The following is a 17,717-nucleotide window of genomic DNA, read 5'->3' as shown; positions in this document are numbered from 1 at the left end:
AAACAGCATAGGGAAAAGTTTTTAGAATAAATAACAAGCCATGTTAAGAATATTGAGCAGCCTAGAGGTGAAGCACACCTTTAATCCCACCATTCAGGAGTCTCAGGCAATCTGTGAGTTCAAGGTCAGAATCTGAGTTCAAGGTCAGCCTGAGCTACACAGAAACCTTGCCTTGAAAAACAAACAACATAATAGAGCAAAGTTGTGGCCAGGGGTCTGGGGGAGTGGGGTGAGGGACCTAGCCACTCCCTGAATTCTCAACCATTTGCCCTCATAAAAAGGACTAAGAGGGATGCTCAGAATTATATACACATTCCTTAAAGAGGGCCCAAACACTTAAGAGACCTAGGGGTGTGCCCTAGGTGGGTTCTCGGGGCTGACCAGCACTGAGAGGAGAGGTAGACAGACTCATGCACCCTATCCCCAAACCAGAAGACATCTCCAACTGATTAACGGCTCACAAATGAATATTAGTTCTCTCTAACAGTTTCACTGGGGCTACAAAAACAACTCAGTGACACTTTGGGAGTTTCTTTGTCTCCTAACGTTTCATTGAGACTGTTTTGACTGGTCCTTACTGATCATATATTATGGTTTGTGGTTTTGTACTATTTCTGTGTGTTTGAAAGAGTGTCACAGTGTCCATCTGATTCTTGTGCTTTATTTTTCCTTATGTTTTGTTTTTTCTTTTGTTTGTTTTATCTTATAATTTTTTAGATTCCTGTTTATTTTCTAACTGAGAAAGAGTGAATTTAGATGGGAAGGGAGGACATGCCGAGAGAGAGGGAGAGAGAGAGGGAGAGAGAGAGAGAGAGAAGCAGGCACTGTAAAAAGCAGAAGCTACTGCACAGGGATGTCCCTCTGTCCCTGCCCTTCCTGGCCCTCCCTACACCCAAGACAGACTCAGCTGATCCTCTCACTTCCTCCCCTAGCACCGAGCTCCCACAATAAAAATGGCACCACTTTCTCACAAACTCAAAGGCAGCCTTGAGAAACTGCAACAAGAACACACAGTTCAATGGAGAGCATAGGTTTCAGCAACTCCTAAGTCAGTTCTCAAAGATTGTAGTTGATAAAGGATAAAACCCTGGGCGTGATGGTCTAAGCTCTTAAGCCAGCACTAGAGGCAAAGGCAGATCAATTGCTAAATGGTCTACATAGTGAGTTCCAGCCCAGCCAAGGCTACAAAAGGAAACCATCTCACAGAAAATAAATAAATAAATAAATAAATAAATAAATAAATTGGGAGCTATCAAGGACTTTCGCTGAGGCTGGAGAAATGGTTCCATGGTTAAAAACATTGGCTGCTCTCCCAGAGCAGGCCCTGGGTTTGATTCCCAGCATACACAGGCAGGCAATACATATTTGTGGTACACAAACATACATGCTAACAAAATACCAGTACTCATAAAAATTAAAAATAAAGATAAAAACTTGCTATACTCATGTAATCATTCCCTAGAGTATATGCTGGCATGTATTAAGCATCTACTACATATCTGGCTCTGAACACTCCTCACGAGCAGATTCAGTAGCTCTCTCAATGATACATGTTTCGTGACACACCCCGCCTAAAAGAGCTGAGCTTTAAACCCTTATGCTTATAAAACTTTTTCTTTAAAAGAATATAAAATGTGTAAATCGTTAGTTATCTAAATTTGTAATTGACTTTTTTGAAGGATTTGTAATTCAGAATAATCCCCAATGCCTGCTTGGGGCTGGAGGTCAGTGAAATCTCCTAGAGGATAATGAAATTTTAGTTTCTCTTGGAAAGAAACTCATCGTTAAGTAGATTAATTCAAACCATATTACTCTGTAATAATGAGGTAGGCAGCTTTGGCGTCTACGGTCTGAAACAGTTTTGGCTTTTATGTTCTATGTTTTCAGTATATCTTACCTCTCAATAGTTTCCTGAATTTGCTATTTATGGAAAAAAGCAAAAGTATATTGCCCGACAGAACTATATGGAAACAAATAACATATTATTGGTTCAAGTATATATCATGATTTTCATACTTAAAGGATATTGTAGACAATGCTCCAAGTTGTATGTCTAAAGAGCCTGGATAGGTTGGAGCTTCCACAAGGTCACAGTTTTACAGAACTGTGAGAATGCTTAATCTGGATGTTTCCAAGAGTTGCTACTGTTTAACATTTTCCTGGTGTCCTTTGTAAAACTGGACGTACGAGCAAATACATAAAATAATGTAAAAACTCAGGGGGAGGGCTCAGAGTTCTGCTGCTTATCAAGCCATACCAAAAAAATTAAAAAAAAAAAATTTTAAAAGAGCACCAGTCTCTATCCTCACACCAGACACATGTTGACTAAGTTTCAGGACTGTCCTAAAATTCCATTTACAAGCTGGTTTGTTGGCCAAGACCTGTAATCTCCAGCACTTGGGAAGCTTAGGCACAAATGCAAGGACAGCCTCAGCTATATATCAAGACTGCCCCAAAGAAAAAACAAGGTCAAGATCACCAAATTCTGATTTCGCTACAATAAAAAGTGGATACCCATCTCTTATTTTGGAGCACTGTGAAGTTCACACATGCACATAGACACCCACACATCACCATGAAGGGTCAGTGCTCTGTATTAGGGTTCTCTAGAGGAACAGAATTGACATTAAAAAGGGAATTTGTTAAACTGACTTATTATAGGCTGTGGTCCAGCTAGTTCAATAATGGCTGTCTCCTTGGCCAAGAATTCAGTAGTTCTTATTCTGTAAGATTGTATATCCTCTGATGGTCTTCAATCTCAAAGAAGTGGGGACTGAAAACCTTTTATTTTGTAGATGAAAAAAATAAAACTGAGCAGTGGTGGCCCACGACTCAGGAGGCAGAAGCAGGCAGATCTCTGAGTTCGAGGCCAGCCTGATCTACAGAGGGAGTTCAGGACAGCCAGGGCTAAACAGAGAAACCCTATCTCAAAAAAAAAAAAAAAAAACAACCAAGCCACAAGATGTTAACAGGAATACCACCTAGAGTTACTAAAGAATTTCTATGTTCCAGTCAATCACCAACAGTAGATAATACTATGGAAAGGATAAACAACTCACAATTGAACTTTCTCAAGTTGAGACAGATATCAACATTCAACATGTTTAGAAAACACCCCCAGGTAATGGCCATCAATGTACACCAGAGTCTGAAAAACACAGCCAGATAACAGGTAGTGTTAGATCAAAAATGTTTTCCACTTCCCTATACATTCCCTTGACCAGTGTTTCCTTGTACTAGTTTTTAGGAGTGAAGACACTGAGTATGGCTTTCATCAAATTCCACTGGGGAATTTTGAAAATGCACTTCCCTGTGTACTTTATATAGGCACTAAACATAACTGTTAACCTATTGATACTGAATTTATCTGTGTTAGGATTGAGGTTGCATCTGAAAAAAACAAGTACAACAAAATCCTTGACTTCATGCAATTTTCATTCTAAAGGTGTACACAGAACAAATTGATTTATAGTAACTAGAGAATCATGAATAGCAAGGTGAAAAATAAAGTCAGGATTCTGTAGGTAGGGCAGCATAGTGCTCAGGGATTCTGCAGGTGGGCCCGAAGGCTACAGGTAGGCTACAGAGGGTCCCGGATAACACTCATAGAAAGAAGGGAGGAAACAAGGGATATTGGGTTTTAGGCAGCAGGCACAGAGCAAGAGCCATTTAAAAACACTCAGGCATCGTTTTCTAGAAATAGTTTTCTGTGGATAAAGCAGTGAATGAAGAGAGTCTAAAAGCTAAGAAGGAAGGAAGGGAGCAAACCATATGTACAAGTTTGTGCAGTCTTCAGATCTTACTGTGAGACAAGAATCCACCGAAATATTTACATCGAAGTATTTACTCTTGGGGGACTGGTTGGTTAATCTTATTGTTTGTCCTGTGGGGTTGCAATCCCCTTCAGTTCCTTCGGTCCTTTCTCTAACTCAGTCCAATGGTTGGATGCGAGCATCCATCTCTGTATTTGTAAGGCTCTGGCAGGACCTCTCAGGAGACAGCCATATCAGGCTCCTTGCAGCATGTACTTCTTGGCATCCACAACAGTGTCTGAATCCCAGCTCTTTTACATGGCTGTTTCTATTAGCATTCGTTATTGGTTTGGGGCGCATGCGCCACCGTGAGCCTATAAAGGGTCAGAGCACAATGGAGGCGTGTTGGGTCTTTTCTTTCGCGTTTATATGGGTTCCAGATATTGAGCTCACATCACCAGGTTTATATGGCAATAGTTTTACCAACTGAGTCACGTCACTGAATCTTTATGTAGTTATATTAAGATGAGAAAGATACATATGTTATGATACGCAAATGGGTCCACGTGAACAAATAGAAGTCGCAAGGCTGAGTGTGGTTAAGTGAAGATGTGCTTTCCTGACATACAGACAGCCCTGAGTTCAATACCCTAGACCAAATAACAGAGAATACACACTTCCATCCCTGACTACCATCACTTAAGGCCACCAAAATTGGGTTGTGATCATGTTTAATGTTCAAACCCATGGGAAAGGAAAGAGCTATTTCAAGGCAAATGACTTATCTTTAAAGCAAAAAAGATTAAAACTTCACCAGGAGGGCACATTTCAGCCTCTGAATGCAGCTTTCAGATTATAAGAGCAATGTATGACTTTTCAAAAACTAAATTGTACTAAATGAGTAGGGTGTTAAAATTCGTCCTCTCCTCCCTCCACAACAAGGCTACCCAGCTTCGTGAATGATGAGTAAGGAATAGATCGGGCCTTATACTATCCCTGAAGAAATGACACACCAAGAGGCTAGAGAGTGTTTCAAGGTCAGAAAATGAGACAACAGGAGGAGGATCAGATCTTCCATTTCTTATCCATCGTTCTTGGGACAGACCTACTAGCTCTCCTTTCTGAAGCTCTGAGTCGTTGCTGAACATTGTGTTCTTTTTGTTGTTGTTGTTAGACAAGACTATCACATTGTAAAAAGGCTAGCTAGCTTGGAGCTCACTATGTTGCCTGCACTGGCCTTGAACTCAAAGCAATCCTGTCTTGGTCTCCTAAATTCTGGAGTTACAGGGATGAGCCACTACACTGGCTGTGTTCTTTATTTAACATAAACTCAAAGATGTTAGCTGAGATTGTGGCTTCTCTTTCTGAACGAGTGAACCTAACTAAGCTGCTTCTTTGTCAACACATTCCAACTTTCTTTTAGGCTCTTACTATAGCAAGAAATAGTCACTAGGGTTAATCTTTGGGTATGAATTGGCTGCATAAAAACTTGCTCATCAATACCTAGTGACTTAAAGACAGCAAGTATATACTTCCAGAATACTAGGAGTGACTCCTGATGGCCTTGCCTGCAAACATTCATGTGCTCAAGTCATCTGATGGCTCATGTGAGGCTCAAGAGCCTAAGGAAACAGCACATATCTGCCCCTGGTGTTGGCTCTAAAGAGCCACTCACCTAGCCAGCTGCTGATGCTGGCTCTACACGGGGACACCTGTTATTCCCCATAATGTCTTATGTCCTCTGGAATGTGCTACCAGGTTTCACAGCAAGGTGATAACATGGTTTCAGGATGGTAGTAGACACTTCACAGTCTCTAAAGGTGTAGACTCTGGAATTAGAAAAAAATATACATTTGTTCCATTTTGTTGATCCAAGCCAATCACATGTCCAACCTAGATCTAAGGAAATGGGGATATGGGAGGTAAGACTCCTTGGAGTACAATACTATAATGCTTGTCTGTGGCTGAGACTTCCCACCATTCTCCCTGTAACCTCCTATTTTGTCCCCAGAATGGAATTCATGTACTATGGTTTGTACTAGGGTTCTACTCTGGGCTTCAAAAGCCAGATGACATATTTGGGCTTGGATTAGTTAAAATTGGAACTAATTGTAGTCAGAGAGGGTAGGACTAAATGTAAATGTTTATTTCCAGCATTTGTCAAGGAATGGAGGTGGGAACTGACAAGGGGGCTCAGTGGCTAACTAAATTCAGTCTTCCAAAAGACTTGAGGCTTGTTCCCAGCACTGTGCCAGATGGCTCACAACCTCCTGTAACTCCAGTTCTGGGAGAATCGGATACCTCTGCGCTCCACAGACATCCACACACGTGCACAAAACCTGAAGACGCATGTACGCATAATTTAAAACAAAACAAAAAAATAAGCCTTAAAAAAAAAAAAAAACTACTGAAAAGGTTTCTGAAGGATTGGTCTTGTGGCTTCATTGGCTCATCTGTCCCCAAATGGCTCTGTGTTAAACTTCAACTAACAAAGCTTCAAGTGTTACATTTTATCTCCCCTGACAAGGAGGGAGAGAAAAAGGTGGAACCTAATCCAGTCAGGGGTAATTTTTAGAACATACACCCACCTCTTATGCTGCATTGGTTTGTGTTTCGTCCTAAATCCAAGGGGGCTTAGGGAGAGGCATGAGCCAAGTCAGAAATTGGTAAGTAGGATCCCTGAAGAAGAGCAGACATGGATGGAAACACAGTGGGGAGAGGGGAGAGAAAAAACAAACAAACAAACAAAACAAGCATAGGTCTGAGATAAAAGGCACAGGCAGGGGAAAATGTAAGGACAAAAGCTAGAAGCTGTAGAGCAGAGCATTTAGGGAGTGTCTGGTGAACAGGAAGGAATCCAGCAAAACTAGAATGGGGGAAGGGAGTGGTACAAGACAAGGATAAAGAGCCAAAAAGAAATCAGTGTGTGATAAGGGCCAGTGGTGTGCTGTGACAGAGGAGGCCAGAAGTAAGGGTGTGTTAGGGGTCCTCTAGTCCAACTCAATGCTTTGCTGAAGGACCCTTTGGACAGTCTGACCCATAGCTCTGACAGTGACACATGCATAGTTGAGTTACCACGTGGAAAAGGCACACAGCAAAAAGTCTGCAGGAAGCTGTGTCCAAACTGATCCTGCATGTGTCACAAGTTACAACACAGGGTGTCAAATGCTGCCCGCCAGGGATGCACACTGCAGACTTGGTGCCTGGGGTTCTTACTGAGGCTGAGCTTCCTAATACTCTCTTCATGGTACAATACCAAGTCCCCGAACAGCAGAAGAAAGGTATTGGATCTGAGCTGCATTGTTTGAACAGTTGAACTCTTATAATTCATAGAATGGTGGGAATGCTCCTAGAACCTAAGCTCCCAAATGCCAGTCTGTGACCAACCTTGCAAACAGATGTTTCTAGAAATAACAGTCTTGGGCCTAGTGTTAACAACTGTCCTTTCTACACAAATCCACAGAGAGGGACACAGAGCAGAGTGGAGGAGGAGGCAAGAGCCTAAGCAGATAGGAAACAGTCCCCATGGTTAGTGTAGCAAAAAGTAAATAGAAACAATAAGGCAGATAAACTGAGATGTGGAGCAAGGATCATATTAATTGCAGAATTAAGAGGAAGTCAAACTGAGTGCAAGGAAGGCTTAATTAACGTGCACAGGAGAATGAGGGACCTTCTCGTGATAACAACCCTCATAGTACCTTTGAGATACTGGAGCTATTTCTTAAATCTGAAAATGAGGGCTAGCAAGAGGTCTCAGTGGGTAAGAGCACTGACTGCTCTTCTGAAGGTCCTGAGTTCAAATCCCAGCAACCACATCGTAGCTCACAACCACCCATAATGAAGTCTGGCGCTCTCATCTGGTGTGTCTGAAGACATCTACAGCGTACTTACATATAATAATAAATAAATCTTTGAGCCGGAGTGAACAGGGACTGAGCGAGCAGAGTTGACCAGAGCAAGCTAGAACAACCAGAGCAAGCAGAGGTCCTAAAAATTCAATTCCCAGCAACCACATGAAGGCTCACAACTATCTGTTCAGCTACAGTGTACTCAGATACATAAAATAAATAAATAAATCCCTGGTTCCATTAAAATACCCCTGTGATGGTTTGTATATCCTTGGACCAGGGAGTGGTACCATCTGAAGGTGTGGCCTTGTTGGAATAGGTGTGACCTAGTTGGAATGGGTGTGTCACTGTGGGTGTGGGTATAAGATCCTCACCCTAGTGGCCTGGAAGTCAGTCTTCCACTAGCAGCCTTTGGATGAAGACATAGAACTCTCAGCTCCTCCTGCGCCATGCNTGCCTGGATACTGCCATGCTCCCACCTTGATGATAATGGACTGAACCTCTGAACCTGTAAGCCAGCCCCAATTAAATGTTGTTTTTTTATAAGACTTGCCTTGGTCATAGTGTCTGTTCACAGCAGTAAAACCCTAACTAATACAACCCCCATACCTGCTTCCTCCTTATTCTTGTACTACTGCAGCAAATTCTCATTTCTTAAGATGAGAGGCACATCTGCATTCCTTGAAACCTGAAATCATCAGTAGCATATCATGAGTGTCATCCATTGAAGCTGTAGACAATCTTGAGAAAAGTTACTATGGCAATCAAGAGATCACTAACCAATTCGATAAAGGACCAAGACCTGTAGTATCACATGAAACCTTTCCCTAACATCACTCTGAAGCCATGTTCCGGCTACATCCAGCTACTCACAAAAATATTTAGATGAAAAACCTTTATTTGTCTTAACTTGGCTTCCATAGTTTACTAAGTCTACAGCCTCTTTGTGGTCTTACCATCTTCTGGTCACCAGAAGGACTCCCTACCCAGCATGAGTATCATATGCATTTCCTACAAAGCAACTCTGTCGGTTTGGTCTAAAGATATTATGTTAATTTGCTGTGATGGTTTGTATACACTTGGCCCAGGGAATGGCACTATTAGAAGGTGTGGCCCTGTTGGAGTAGGTGTGGCCTTGTTGAAGTAGGTTTGTCATTGTGGATATGGACTTTAAGTCTCTCATCCTAGCTGCCTGGTAGCAAGTATTCTGCTAGCAGCCTTCAGATGAAGATGTAGAAACTCAGCTCTGCCTGCACCATGCCTGCCTGGGCACTGCCATGCTCCCTCACTGATGATGATGGACTGGACCTCTGAACCTGTAAGCCAGCCCGAACTAAATGTTCTTTACATGACTTGCCTTGGTCATAGTGTCTGTTCACAGCAGTAAAGCCCTAACTAAAATATTTGGGTCCCTAAAATTATATGAGGATCCTCACATCCACAAGAAAGACACTGAGGGAACCCTGCCCCCAGTTGGTTTTGATTGGTAAATAAAATTGCTGGCGGCCAATAGTTGGGCAGGGAGACAGAAGTGGGACTTTTAGGATTTCAGGGCAAGAGACCAAGGAAGGAGGAAGGAAGAGGAAGAGCTGTCATGCCAGGAGAAGATGGAGGAGAAAAGATGCTGCACCTAATAAGATGCAGGTGAGAGAGAGCTTAGCCATCATGTAGGAGTCTGGGTGGCCCCGGGCAGCAGAGATGAAATACAGATTTTATAAGTAATGACTTGGGAATATTGGAGGGATTTGGATTAGCCACATAGAGGTTAGAAAGTGGCACAGCCATTGAGCTGATTAAGACATATCAAAATATAAAGGCTGTGTGTGTGTGTGTGTGTGTGTGTGTGTGTGTGTGTGTGTATTTCATTCAGGAACCCAGAACATTGGGGCCGGTAGTGAGTAACACTCTGCCACCACTGGGATCAATTTGAGTAGATTAATTGGGTACAGCTACATCTGACTACTTCCCTTCTCACACTCTTGCTGGTTCCCTTTTGAATGAGTCCTTTCCATTGCACTGCTTTTCCAGGTCTTCCCACACGCTCTGTTGTAATTCTTATTAAATGTATTATACTTGGCTGCTTATAAGCTTAGCTCTAAGCACACAGTCTGCCTGGCACTTAGCAAAATGCTTCAAAAGGGTAATTGTTCACTGAATAAATGGAGAAACACATAAACAAAGAAACAGTATAATGCTTTATATGGGGGTGTATTCTGATAGCAACATTAAGAGTCCTTGATCAAGACATCCAATTTTCAAATCTCATGCTTGAAACATCTCTTAGCTTTTGGGGTACATGGTATTTCTGAAAATCACATTGCTTTTGTCCCCCACCACCACCTCTTTTATTTATTTTCCAAAGTACTGTCTTTTCCTGTAACCCTAGCTGTCCTGAAACTCACTTTATAGATGAGGCTGCCCTCAAACTCAGTGATCAGCCTGCCTCTGCCTCCTGAGTGCTGGAATTAATTTTGTACGCCATCTTCCCATTTCTTCTTTAATGACATTATTAGTTAGTTTATACAGGTTAGTGTGGCTATACTGGAATTAACTTTAATAATTTCCCCAGTGAGGAAGCAAGTTGTTTTGTTTTTAATTGTAGAAGGGTTTAAATATTCCCCAATAATAAAAGTCTATTTTGGGATTTCCAAAGGGAGCTAATGTCAAGTAGCATCACTTCCATAAGCCAATGCTTATGGCACTACAAGGAATCCCCCAAAGAATTTAAAACATAGCTAATTCTCCTTTTTTTTTTAAGATTTATTTATGTATTTTAAGTATGAGTACACTTTCACTGTCTTCAGACACACCAGAAAAGGGCATCAGATCCCATTGCAGATGGTTGTGAGCCACCATGTGGTTGCTGGGAATTGAACTCAAGACCTCTGAAAGAGCAACCAGTGCTCTTAACTGCTGAGCCATCCTCTCTCCAGCCCAAAACATGACCAATTCCAAAGAGAGGAGAGATGGTCATAACACCAAACCAAATGAAATCTAGACTGCCCCTGAGATTTCTTCTGAGTTACAGCTCTTTTAGTCTTTGTTAGCACACATTACAAATCCCTTTACTGCCGGTAGATTTGAGATGAAAGGCCTTTGGTTAATGATAGGATGTAGTTTATATATAAAGATTCACATATTCAAAATGAAGACAAAATGAATTCCCAGAAACAGGACAGAATTTGCTTCTTCAAATATCATCGCCTGAACTTAAAGTTCATTAGAATTAACTTTAAATGTCCAAGAAAGTGGAAGTGTGTGTGAACCACATGGACTTGTGGCCCGGCTTTCATGTGCAAAGGAGGCATTGTTACAGGGTCAGAGAAAAAAAACTACTGTTATTTTCTTTTTTAATATTTCCTTTGTATTAGGCAGTTGGCATCCATTCACATGGGTGGCACTCTCTGTAAAGCAGGACGTTTTACTGACATTTCATAGCTGACAGGGAGATGGGAGCAAGTGTTCCTCAGCTATTGAGTAACTAGTACCGAGCAAATTACAACTTCAGGAATAGTTCATCCCCTGCAGTTCTACCAGTCAGCCTGAAATACAGCAATACCAGGACCCAAGACACCCTCCTAGGTAGGTGGAACTCACACTAGGTAGTTACCCCCAGTTAGTAGTCTGTTTGGAGACTAAAAATTAAAGATTTGCCAAAATTTATTTAGGCTTCTTTCTCCTGTCCTTATTCTATGGCCACCTGAGTCTGTCACCTCAGTCATCACAGTTGCCATTTTCTTATGTTCCATGTCAGTGATGAACTACACTTTTATAAGGAAACTTTTTGCTCCTCATTTTAAAACGTTCCCTGAGCATTCCCAAATATATAATGTGTTTGATCAGATTCACCACCTCTTCAAACTCTTTCCAGTTAACCCCCGTCCCTGCTTACCCAATTTTGTGTATGCTTTCCTTTTCTAAATCCATTAAACCCAATTTATCCTGCCCATATGTTTTTGGATGTGGCCTTCCACTGGAGTGTGGGCAACCATAAGAGGCAACCCTCTTAAAACTAACTTCACACACATACACACACACACACACACACACACACACACACACACACACACACTTCCACTGTCCCTCCATCCTACTCTGAAGCTATCAGTTGATAGCTTTGATAGAGTGTAGAACATTGTACCCACCTCCCCTCTCCATGCTGGGATTCAGTCTGACTTGATCTTTCACAGGTCTTGTGTTGTTAAATCTGTTGTGAGTTCATATGTGCACCTTCCCTGCTGTGTTCAGAAAACAGTTTCCTAGTTATCCATAGAGTCTTTCTGACTCCTCTTCTATAATGATTCTTGAATCTTAGGAAGAGGTGATGTGATGAAAATGTTCTGTTTGGGGCTTAGCACTCCAACTCTCTTATTTTATGCACCTTGGCCAGCTGTGCAATTCTGTGTTAAGGCATCTACTGCAAGGAGATGAAGGTTGAGAGATGCATTAGTCTGCTAGTACAACAACAGGTCTTTAGAAAACAGTTTAATACTGTGTTCATCTAGCAGAACAGTAGTAGCAGGTTCTCCCCTCAGGCCATCGAACCATTTGCATTTTGCTTCTTTTCCCTTGAAATCTCTCTCCGTGGTGGTACATAGTTTCCTCAATCTTTTTTGATAGATTGACTGTAATTTAGTATCAATGCTCTGTTGATGGACATGAGCTATTTCCAATATTTTGATATTACAAACTGAGACAAGTTTCATTCACCAGTATTTTATATTCGCTTCAACAATGTTTTTCACTAATTAAGAATAGTCACTAAGATAGTTTTTAACATCTTCTGTTTTTCTAAAAGGAGAACCACTTATGTAGCAGGCTAAAATCACTTCCGAATTATGCATTCCACTCATTACACCAGAACCCTGCTGCCCCAACTAAAATCCTGCACTTCCTTAGAGCTTTGCTTGTAGTGCCAGAACAAGCAATCAGGGCTCATTTGAGCCAATATCACTGGCACTATGTGAACCAAGATGTGAACACTGTCAGGAGAAGAATCCTCATATCACCCAGCAATATAACAACTAACTGGCCCCAGAATCCTCTCTGTTCACTCTCTGAGCAAAGTCAACAGGTTCCTGGGAACTCGGAGAACATTGACTGTGTATTATACCACTGCTGAAGCTAATAGACTCTGAATAAGTTCCAAACAACTACCCAAAGCCATGGACTGTGCAGGGCCCCAAGAATGAACAATAAAAGCCCAGTCACCTGGTAGATAAGAACAGGGACCCATGATGATAAACTTAGAGTAAGAAAACAACTAGCTAGAGAGATGGCTCAAAAAAAAAAAAAAAAAAAAAAAAGGAATCAGGAATCATCAAGATGGCAGTCTTCTTCAGGAGGAAGTTCTGTTCCCAGCACCCACGTCAGGTGGCTCACAACCTCCTTTAACTACAGTTCCAGGGGATTTGACCAATATGGACAGAAGCCTGCATGAAAACTATGCATACTATTAAAACTTAACAGCTGGGCTGAAGAGATGATTCAGTGGTTAGGAGCACTGAATGCTCTTCCAGAGGACCTGAGTTCAATTCCCAGCACCCACATGGCAACCCCACAACCATCCATAACTCCAAGAACTGGCCCCCTCACACAGATAGGCAAAACACATTAAATAAATAACTCCAAGAACTGACACCCCCACACAGATAGGCAAAACACATTAACTAAAAATAAATTATTTGCTCCCCCCAAAATATTAAACCTAAAGAAGATAAAACCTAACCTTTGCTGAGTACCTACTATGTGCCAAACACTCTACTAAGAGCTTTTGCAGATCTACCACTGGGACCATTCCTTCCTTTACATGCCGACTATCAGGGTGAATTCTGATGATATTCTTTCATTTGTTCCAAGAACTACTGAAACAAAGTCCCTTGCCTCAGAGAACACAGCAAATTAGACAGACAAACCTTTGACTGACATTAGTATATTCTTTATAGGATATGTTTTCATGAGGCTGGGAAGAAAGTGCTTGTCTCATGGCGTTGGGGCAGAATGGCATGGAGAAGAAGGCACTCACTACGCGACACGTTTGCCATAAGCATGGAGGGAACTTTGCTCTCCGGTAGTACTAGGGATGAAAGCATCATTCTTCCAACTTTTAATCCCCTATAAATGTATGGGGAAATGAAGGTCAGGGTGGATTTTCAAGTCTGCAATCTATTAATAATAATTAACTTTACTTAATGGTTCATTAAGTAGCAGCGTGCTCAAGGATCTGGAACTTCTAATCAATGCATTAAACAGTCTTCAGACATTGATTAAGGGTACTTATGAGGGTTGCTTCGGATTGCATCTTTTAAAATATAATTAATACTAAGACCAACTGGTTTCCTTGAGATTTTCTTTCAAGAAAAAAATGTTGAGATTGCATGCTGGTGGTTTAAACCTTGAATAAGAGTCGTGTTTCACAGAGGGGTTGTTTCTCAAGTCCCAGACCATCAGACTGTGTGCCTCTGCCTAAATGCTGTGAGGTCAGCGAGTAAAATGCTTGAGTAAAATGGATGCCACAGTCAATTACACACACTTAGCCAGACATAAGCAAAGGGCTATCTCCATCTCTGATCTCTGATCTCTGTCTAGCTTGAAACTTACAAGCAGCAAGATAGTTTTCAGACTTTTGAGCGTCCACAGGGTCTGTTTGTGGTTCCTCAACAGCTGGCTGAGTATGGTTTGCTGAGGGACTCTCTGGAGCTAAAGCAGAAGCAAATCTTTGGAATGTCCAACCTCAGCCCCGGATATAATCCATAACCAAAACCACAACTGGTCCACAGCTGCATTTCTATCTAGAAAATTACCAAGAGCATTGTTGAAAATGGGCTGTCTTGTCCGGTCAAAGCTTATGCCCTCAGGATATTTTGAGCCCAGTGAGTTTCATAACTGCTCAGCTTCTTGGGAAATCTATAATAAGCTGCTGTGTCTCTTGCTAGGTAAGATCCCAAGACATTGCAAAAATGAAAATAAAACTCAAAGCAATTTTGTATCTTGCTCCGTATGAGTAGAACAGGAAGTGAAAATTGCATGCAAGAGAACAGCACTTAACAACCACATGCACTTTGACGCTTTGTGGAATCCTTATTCCCTATACGGAAGGGATAAATCCTGCTAGTGAAACAGGCCAGAACTGTACCGTGCCTCAGTAACACATAGAAAGTTGAAGTTCACAGAAACTTAAAGGTTGTCTATTTTATACATTCATGTCCCTGATTTGAGCCAAAAGAAACTGTTCCTTACTCACTGTAGTGGGTTAGCCTGATGCTGCTTGTATTCTAGTGCTTATTTGGGCCCCCCAAAACTGGTTGCCCCAGAGATAAGAGTCCACAGGTAGATGCTACTAGCTAAGTATTCTGCCCCCAGTTAATTGTGATTGGTAAATAACAATGCCAACAGTTAATAATTGGACAGAAGAGAACATAGATGGGCTTTCGGCTCTGTGGGCTTGAAGAAGGAGGAAGAATATTCTGGAGAGGAGGAGGAAGAGGAAACCACTGTGGGATAAGGGTCAAGAGATCATGGTCCTGGGGGCTGTCCAGTTGGAGCTAAGAGCAGCCCAGATGAAACATAGTAAACAATAAATAATAACTCAAGATTATTGATAGGAAAGTAGATTATAACAGCATGGAGGGCAAGCAGCTGCCCAGCTATTGTGCTGTTTAGGGCTTATAAAAATATAAAGGCTGTGTGTGTGTTTCATCCAGGAACTCAATGATCAGGGCAGAGTAGAAGCCCTGAGCTGGGATTTAAATAATTTAATACAGCAACTCACTGCCAGTTTATAAGGAGTGCAAAGAACAATAATCTTAGAGGGACAAAAATGACAACTTGAGTTCAGATTCTATTCGTGTCCACTGCATGTGCATGCACAAACACTCACAGCCCAGGCAAGAAAGCCTGTATGGATCACTTGTAAATGTTTTCAATGTGCTCTAGGAACTCACCAAACACATACAGCTAGGAGGATGCTGTCTCTGTTTTTGATACTTGACCAGATATTCAGGTACTTTTTAATATACTTGGGAGTACTAATAATTCCCATCAAAGAGAATTAGTGGTAATATCTGGATGTTGTTGCGATGAGAAACATAGTGGGAATTTGATAACCCAGGGAACAACCACACAAATAAAATAAAGATGATTGGCAAGAAACAAAGTGAAATAACTCCTCAAAGGCCAGAAACAGTGCTGACCTTTATGAATATTATGTATTCAATTATCTCTTCACCCTTTGCATAGTTAATATCATCCTCTTCATTACTATTGAGATTAGGAAACTAATGCCCAAAGAAGCTAAATGATGTACTCAATGTTGCACAAACAGTAAGATTTAGGAGTTGGGTCTGCACACAGGTGCCATTCCAGAGCCTGATATGATTGACATTTTATATTTAATGAAGTTATACAATATTTATTTTTAACAATGAAACATTTCTACAAAGTATGTTTTTAAAACAACTGCCTTAAGCACCTCTCTCAAGTATAGCCCCACTCCCCAGACACAATGATATTCATTCCCTCAACCATGCTCTTAACTGGTTTATATTTCCCTTCATTTCACTAGTGTGCTCAGATTGTTATTTTGTGGGTATTCCAACGTTAGGAATTCTCTTACTATGTCATTCTTTCTCATTCTCCACTGAGCTATGAACATTTCACATCTTTCTGCTGGCCTTCTCAGTGTAGTCATACCATAACTGTCATAGCTAACATGTCACCTTAGATAGGGCAACAAAAAACAGACCAAAAAAATCATTCTATTAAATACAGCTTGGTGAACCAATGAGTTCGGAGAGGTTTTAGGAGCACGAATGTGCTTTTCCTAATAATCCTATGTTCACTTCTTGTCAACTGTTTGCTCTGCCTCTTGACCTATGGTTGACTTTATTTAATCCCGTTTTCAAAATTCAAGCAGAAAGCTCTTAGAGTAAAGGTGTGCTAAGGCAGAGCCACACCACAACTAAAAACATTTTTTCCCACTAAATAACATAATCTTGGTGTTCACAGTGTGATCACATATCCTGCTACATTGAATGTATAAGGCCTGATCCTGTACAAGGTTCATGTGGTAAGGCTATCTAACAAAATAATAGAAATATTCTTTCTGCTGGGGCATATGATTTCTTCAGCCACTCTCCTATGAAACAGGCCCTTCAATCAAATTAGAAAGTAGTTGGCTGTATCAACAACAGTTGGACTACTATTGCATCAGCAGCTTCATCTTGACTGGCATGCTGGGATATGTAACTAAGCAGAAGCACTGGTGAAAATTCTACAGTGGAAATTCTACAGTGGATGTTTCTAGCACACTTCATGAATGCTACCTAACAGGGAAGAGACTTTCACTCAGCCCTAGCTTTTATCTTCATTTTCTGTGATAAAGCGTGTGGAGTCTTCAACAATAGGGACTATCTAATTCTGGTATGGCAGTGGTAACAACCTGTATCTCAGGGGAGTAACCCCCTCTGAGCACTAAGATTTTCATTCAGTAAACTTGTCTTCTGGTGGTGTCTGTGCCTTCCCACTCAGGTGCCTTCTGTCTTTAACATCCAAATTGCGGTTTGATTTCTTTTTATTTTGTTTTGTTTTCATATTTCCAGATATACACTGTTGTATAAAGTTCTCAGGAAAGTCACATTTGTGCCTGGGCCCAGATTCCTACACAGTCTGACTTTCCACCCTTACTCCTTGAAGCTGTTTATATGTCTTTTATATGCGATGCGTTTCTAAATCTTTAAGACATCCAGAGATGAACACTATATAATGAAATCTTTTTACAGAGGATGGACAGATCTTGGAGGGTTGGTAGCCATCCATTTCAAGCAAGCATCATTTATCTTGGGGCCCATCAGCTCGGAAGATAGTAAAACAAAGGAAAACATTAGCAAAGTCCAATGCAGCATGGAAGATTCTCTTACTTGTATCAATTGATCTGTTAAAAGAGCAAGGTTGCTGTTGAAATGACTCAGCCTTACTGTGCTTTTAAGTGCCTACTGTGTTGTCACAAAAACATTGAGTTCAGGCCCCTACAACCTGTATGAAATCCAGGTACAATGGCTTGTGCCTGCAGTCTCAGCACTGAGGAGACAGACAGGAGGCCTTCTGGGGCTTGCTGGCC

Source organism: Mus caroli, chromosome 1, assembly GCF_900094665.2.
Source record: "Mus caroli chromosome 1, CAROLI_EIJ_v1.1, whole genome shotgun sequence".
NCBI lineage: Eukaryota > Metazoa > Chordata > Mammalia > Rodentia > Muridae > Mus > Mus caroli.
The sequence above is the reverse complement of the archived record's forward strand: the minus strand, read 5'-3'. Positions refer to the sequence as shown.